We start from the raw sequence: 6,887 nt of genomic DNA, 5'->3' as shown, positions 1-6,887 counted from the left end.
CTGCCATCAAAGGATGCTCCAGATTTACTTTTTATCTTCTTTTTCTGTTGATCCTGCCCCAGCCTTAAAATCTTCTAATTTCCCCAGGAATTCTAGTTCTTTGTATCAGATATGATACAAAGAGTCTGAATCTGGATGCTGAGACATATTTATTGTTGTGTTGTGTTGTGTTGTGTTGTTGCTGTTGTTGTTTGCGGGGGCTGGGGCATTAACTGCTGCTATATTCAGTAGGGAGTTTGAAATCAATGTGTATGTGAAAGCCATATAATATATAGATCACATCTTTCTATATTTTCCTTAGCAAACAGAGACATAGGTGGATCTACCCAAGGTATGTCACACGAAGACTGAGTTAAAGATGTCCAATATCTGGATCCCTGTCTAATAGTTCAGGCTGTGATTTAGTCATCTTCCTTGCCTGGTTTGTAACTTCTTTTTAAACAGCACAAAACCTGCCTTTCATTGCTTATATTTGGTTTTTTCCTATCTTAGTGCGCACCTAAAGTAGCCACAGAATTGCTAGCCAGTACTCAGATCAGAAACAAACTCGCAGTTGGCGTCCTGTTGTGTACAGGAGTTTCTGTCACTTGCATTGCAGAACTCTACCAAACTCTTATCTCCTCAAGTTTTGAAACAAAAACTCTGTATTCATTCCTCTTCTTCAGGGAGAGTGCTATTCACTTGTAACTGAGGTTTGTTTATGATCTACAACCCATGCTTAATGCTTTTAATTATTTTATTAAAATTAATTAGCTTCATTTGTCTAACACTTAAAACGTTGTTTGGGTGCATAGTTAAAGCTCTATAAAGATATATCTCCCCTGAGAACTGGCCCAACCCTTTGTTTTTGCTGACTGGTGTGACCCCCCACTTCTTGCCACCCCTTTCCTGGACACACCCTATGCATAGGACACGGCCATCTAACCCCCTTTGTCTTACACCCATGAAGATACGAAGGCTTTTGGGGGCAGCAGACATCGATCTGAGTCAGGCTGAAGATTTGTTGACGATGTGCCAATACATGCGCAGATGCACATACACATGCATACATGCACATACACATGCACCTTGGGCAAAACACAAGTTAAAGTCAGGGTGTCACTCTGCTCCAACAGGAAAGAGCTTCGTGTGGGGAAATCCCAAGGCCCTTTCTCCACTGTGCATTCCTCTCCCTTCTTCCTGTCCTCCCTCAAGCGTGCAAACAGCTCAGCGAGGGATCTACATGTACTGTCTCTATATTAGCAACTTGGGTTCTTTCCGTAACTTGTTGAATGCTGCCTTTCGCCCACTCTATCCCACCTAAATTCTTTTATATAAAGTCACCATAGGCTAGGCTATTCCAGATTCAAGTGTCATATTTTATCTTCAAGGTACTAAACGTTCCTGGTCCCAACCAGTTTCTTTCCCTTCCTAAGCAATGTTCATCCTGGTCTGCCTTTTGCTTCTCTGTTAATATCGGTGTTCTCTCCACCCATCTTGCAGCTGTCACTGCTTTCCAAGGTTGCATCCTGGAATCTTTTTCCTCTCATTACATCTTCTTTGACCTCCAATGATGTTGCTCTGTTTTCTTTTGTCCACACAGAAACTTCACTCGCCTGATACACTGGTTTATACAGTGTCATAATCATGTTGATATGTTTGCACAAGTTGTTCTACTTGCCAAAAATACTCTCTCTGCTTTGGTTCTTATAGTGAATGCATATGCAACTTTGAAAACTAGCCCAGCATCAACTCCCTGCTCCAGAAACCCCCCCTGTATGGGTTGCATGTTCCTCTCTGAGGAATAAACTCTACATATTTCTCAGTACACAACTGTCACTCAGTAACACCTGACATTCTTTTTTGGGGGTGGAGCTATCTCATGATCAAGGAGTCAAAGTACTATTTGGATGTCAATCTAAATAATCCTTCAAACTAATGTACATTTGCAACTATGACAGATGAATAAAGAGAGAAAGACTTGGTTCTGAAGTCCCTAAAGAGGGGTGAACCTAGGAAAATCTGAGACTCATTACAATCAACACCACTTGTATTGTTGGATTTAGTTTTAGGTACATTTCCTTACCTCAGATGAACATACACACATGTATGACAACCCCAAGCTCATACAAAATTGTTATCTCTTTTATGGAAAATCTGAGGTTTGCTCTTCTTAAAACGCTACCAATAGTATGTTTCCACACACATGGAGCTTCTCAGAATATACTGAATACTCAATAAATATTTTCTGAAAGAAATTTAAGTCTGGTCTGGAACAGCAGGGTAATTATACAGTTAGTTTTCTTTCAAGATTGAGTTTAAGCAGACAACTCATACGAAGATAAGACCTTAATCAAATTGTTCAGAAATCTTACATTTTAACTAGATACAAAAGCAATGAAAATGATTTATCTGAAAGAGGTCATTACTGAGACACTGGAGATATGGCCCAATTGATGAGGTGTTTGCCTTGCAAGTATGAGGTCTTGATTTCATATCCCTGACACTCATATATAAAGCAAATGCCAATCCCAGAAGTGGGGAGGCAGTGATAGGAGGATCCTCAGAACTCTCTGCCCAGCCAGCCTAAACTAAACAAAACAGAGTCCTGGATACAGTGACAGTCCCTGAATAATAAAAAAAAAAAAAAGTGGAGAGTTACTAAGGAAGATAATTAATGATGACCTCTGACCTCTACACACACACAAACACACACCACACACGTGCACATCCATACAGATATACAGATACACACTCACACAAGTACACATAAAAATGTAAAAATGCATCCTTAACCACATTTATGACAAACCTACATTTCCGTTATGCACAAAGGTAGCATTTGTCATGTGTTCTTTCCTGAAAAATCAGGTGGCTCTGAGTGTAATGCTCAACCTAAGGGAAGTCTTCAAAGAAGCAAAGAGAAGCTCACACTTGGGGAAGAACAGCCCTTTAAGCCCTTAAATTGACTCATGTAGTGGTATTTGCTCTGCCCATGACCTTGGGCTATAAGCTCAAAGGAAGCACTGCTTCCTGCTGTAGTTATGACCTCTTATAAGGAGATGGAGAAGGGTCACCTGCCACTTTTCTCCCTGCTCCTGCCTGTGAGGTGGATTCACTCCCAGTCAGATCAGAGGATGATTTCTGCTGTCTACTCTGTCCTGTAATTGTGAGTGTATTTCCTCAATTTATATCTTAATAAATTCTGTTACTCACTTAATAGACTCACATGGATTGATCGTAATAGACTCATCCAACACAGAGGTCAGGAAGACCAACCATTGGAGACAGTGGAGAAGTGTCTACAGCTTGAGTCTGAAGGGTTTAATGCTTCCAGACACTGCAGCTGCTCCATTGTGTCTTGATAGGTTAATTATCAGAGAAGAAAAATGGGAGGGCGGGAAAGATCTGGTTTCTCTAGTCTCATGCAGGTGCACACTTATTACTACAAAATCAGATGACACAGAGGTCACTAGGATAATGCTTCTAGTAGGTAGCATTAGGAATCCATCTTCAGCATCTCTGGTTTGTACAAATAATAAATTGGGATGCACATACTATTTTCACTTGGGTATCTGTGCTCTCCCTTGAACCACGTCCACTTTCTTGCTGAAGCTGTGGGTGAAGCTTGTGCTTCCAAATTGGACCTGGGTTTGCTCCTCAGCTCTGACACTTAGACATCAGATTTCAGATATTTTATGTTGTGCATTGCAGTGGGTATTAATGAATACTTAGCAGAATTGGTAGCGGAGTCCGTCAAGACAGAATACCACAGCATAATACCTGACAGAGAGTAGATGCTCAGTAAGTACCAGTGGGATTTGAGTGCTTGTGGCTAAGTTTCCTAACTTCTTGCGCTTTGTTATACTCTTTCACAAAATGAAGCTAAGAATTTGGTATGCAGGTTGTTGTGGGGGTAAACAACATAATCTATTCCTATGGGCTCACTATTGTATCGCAAGAGGCTCACCAGGAGGATCACGGTGGGATTTAACCCAATGTGATCAATATAGCAATTTCTCAACAAGTCTAGGTGACAGAGTGACACCCTTCTTCAAAAACAGGAGACACAGAGTTCAGTTTCTTCTTTCTCTTTTCCAAAGTTTTGTTTAACAATGACTAGTCTATTTTAAAAAGAGTTTTTATTATTAGTAGTATTAGTATTAGTATTAGTATTAGTATTAGTATTAGTATTAGTATTAGTGTTGGTATTAGTATTTTAGGGTCAGAATTTGATATGACATGGGAATTCTTGTGTTTCAAATTTATTGTTCTTTTAGTGTATTTTCCCCATTGTTCTACAGCAGGCCTAATCAATCACTCACATCTACAGCTGGGAAATGGAAGCCCTTTCTGCCTTGGAGGTGGCCTGAGCCCATGGTGGCTGGTTTGATGAATATGCTTTTGTCTCTTAGTTTTCAACTTAAGTTTTTACCTGGATGATCAACAGTAGGCCTTCTTCCTGGCTTACCAGGATGGAGGTACCAAGATGACTCCGCTGGCATTTGTTAATCTTAGCGGATTCCACGGTCAAAGCACCAGTGTAGAAAGTGAGTAAACAGCCTGTACCAAGTGTGCACCGAGTATATGTGCACCTGGAGAAATAGTGAAACAGAACTGAATACCTGAAAGTATATTAGTGGGTGTTTCTCTGAAACTACTTGGTGCTTATTGTTGACTGATGGGAAGCTTTCAAATATTCCTGTTCAGAACATGTGCTCTGGGCTTGGACCTCACAGCTTGGCATGATGAGTCAATGGCCAGTCAAGTCACCTTTACAGCCCTCAGTTGCTGTTTTTTATTTTGTTTTTTTATATCAAATAGGAACAAATGTACATCATAGCATGTTTAGCTTTGCTAATATATCTAAAACATGAAGCATGGTACCTACAGAATGCTTAAGAAACTCAGTTTTATCACTAATTCTTAACAAGTACTTCTCTAGCATCCAATTAACAGGAAAGAAATAGTTCATTAAGAAACAGCACCATCGTGTTTGCATTTGTGAATACTTTAAAGCTGTTAGACTGGAGTGTAGGTTATTGGCAATGTGTTTGCCTAGCCTATAAGGTTTAATCCCCAGGTACTGAAAAAGAAAGTCAAACGGCAGTAAGAAGTTAACTCTCAAGGTAATACTCTCAAACCCATCCAAAAATACTTCATCCATGAACCAATCAAAGTCCTTCATCCACAGTCTCTTGTGAGACCCAGGAAATGTTTGTAATTATGCAATTACTGCTTGGTTATTCTGAAGTCAAATACAGACATTTTCAGAAAATCACACACTATGATTTGGGTGAACCTTCTCAATCTCCAAAGAGACATTGCAGTATTGGAATCATCTAGGAATCAAAGCTAAGAACATCACTAAGGTGGCTATGAAATGCGTGGAAAAGAATGTACCAACGTATGGCTTAATTATATGTGCCTGCCTCTGCTTCAGCCTCCCAAGTGCTATTTTTAAAATTGAAAATGAGATGTACTTTTATTCCTGAGAACCAATACTGATTATTACACACATGGGTAAAATGGAAATTCCGCACACCAAGCAGACAGTCTCACAGAGGAACACTGACATGGGTCCAGCCTGCTGCCTATTTCCAAAACCAGTGTGCACAGACTTAAAGTGAACACCCACCACACACAAAGTCAGCACCATCACTGCTCAACTAACATTCTTCGCTTTGTCAGAATGAAATTGCCTTGATCTTGCCTTCCGCTGTCGTCAGTAAAAGAAAGTGAACAAAACTCAAATGATGGTTCCTTTTTCGCCTGGCTCCTTTTCCTTTCAAGAATCTATTCCTTCGTTTTCAAAGAGAAGTCATCTGGGGACAACAAAGTCTGGCCGTATTTATGTGGTATGACTCTCAGCAACTGCAAATGCAGGCTGAAATTGCTTTCTCTCACCCTATTTCTCCCACACACCTTTCCCAGGAAAGAAATGATAGATGCAAATGTCTCCTTTCAAAAGCAGCTCATCTGACATCACTTTCTTCCTCAAAGGAGAGCATCACAATCGTTGTAATTGTTTGGGGGAAGAATTTCATGCTCAGAAATACAAACCAATTTAAAAATATTATTTCACTGGCTTTTTCAAAAACCTGTATATACAAATAACACTAAATGGACTGAACATGTCATGTTTATGGATTTAGGGCTCTCTTTCTCTCTCTGTATAACAATAACAATTTCTTAAAAGAAAGAGACTATGAATTTGAGATCAAATGGGGGGGTACATGTGAGAAAGTGGAGTGTGGAAAGGAAGTGGGGAGAAATGATATCATATTTTCATTTAAAATAAAATTATTTTAAAGTCTATAATGATTCTTTAGAGCAGTGGTTCTCAACTTTCCTAATGCTGTGACCCTTTTATATACGTCCTCATGTTGTGGTTAACCCCCCAATCATGAAATTATTTTCATTGCTACTTCATAATTGTAATATTGCTACTCTTGTAAATCATAACGTAAGTATCTGATGTGCAGAATATCTGATATTCAGCCCCTGTGAAAGTGCCATTTGACCTTCCAAAGGGGCCAGGACCCACAGGTTGAGAACTGCTGTTTTAGAGGCCACCGTCAAATTGCTAACATTTAAAACTTGGCTTTCAATGCACAGCACCATGTATGCCTAGCTCTCTGCCTGTAACTTGCAGAGCATCTTTTCACTACTAATTAGTTCAGATCTATGGGACCTCAAATAGTTGGAAAGATACTGTTCTTTAACTCACGTTTTTTATTTTTAAAAAGTAATGTGATTAGTGCATAAAATGTTAGAAAGTCCCTATATTTAGAACTTCGCCTATAACAAGACACATTAATGTTTCTGCAGTAAAGTGTCTCCATTGTCTTGTAAGTGAGATGAACAAAACTTGCCTGTGTGTCCCTAGGTGAGTTTGTTGTAAACCT

At 39.6% G+C, this 6,887-nt stretch overlaps 1 protein-coding gene across 1 annotated transcript in view; it reads left to right on the top strand.

Annotated features, from left to right (window-relative positions):
* The window catches only part of Fgf12 (fibroblast growth factor 12), a 522,828-nt gene that overhangs the window by 153,523 nt on the left and 362,418 nt on the right, over positions 1 to 6,887 (top strand). The gene's annotated exons all lie outside the window — the stretch shown is intronic.

The sequence above is a fragment of the Onychomys torridus genome, chromosome 12 (genome assembly GCF_903995425.1).
Source record: "Onychomys torridus chromosome 12, mOncTor1.1, whole genome shotgun sequence".
Classification (NCBI taxonomy): domain Eukaryota; kingdom Metazoa; phylum Chordata; class Mammalia; order Rodentia; family Cricetidae; genus Onychomys; species Onychomys torridus.
Note: the sequence above shows the minus strand (reverse complement) of the source record. Positions and strands in the feature narration are given on the sequence as shown.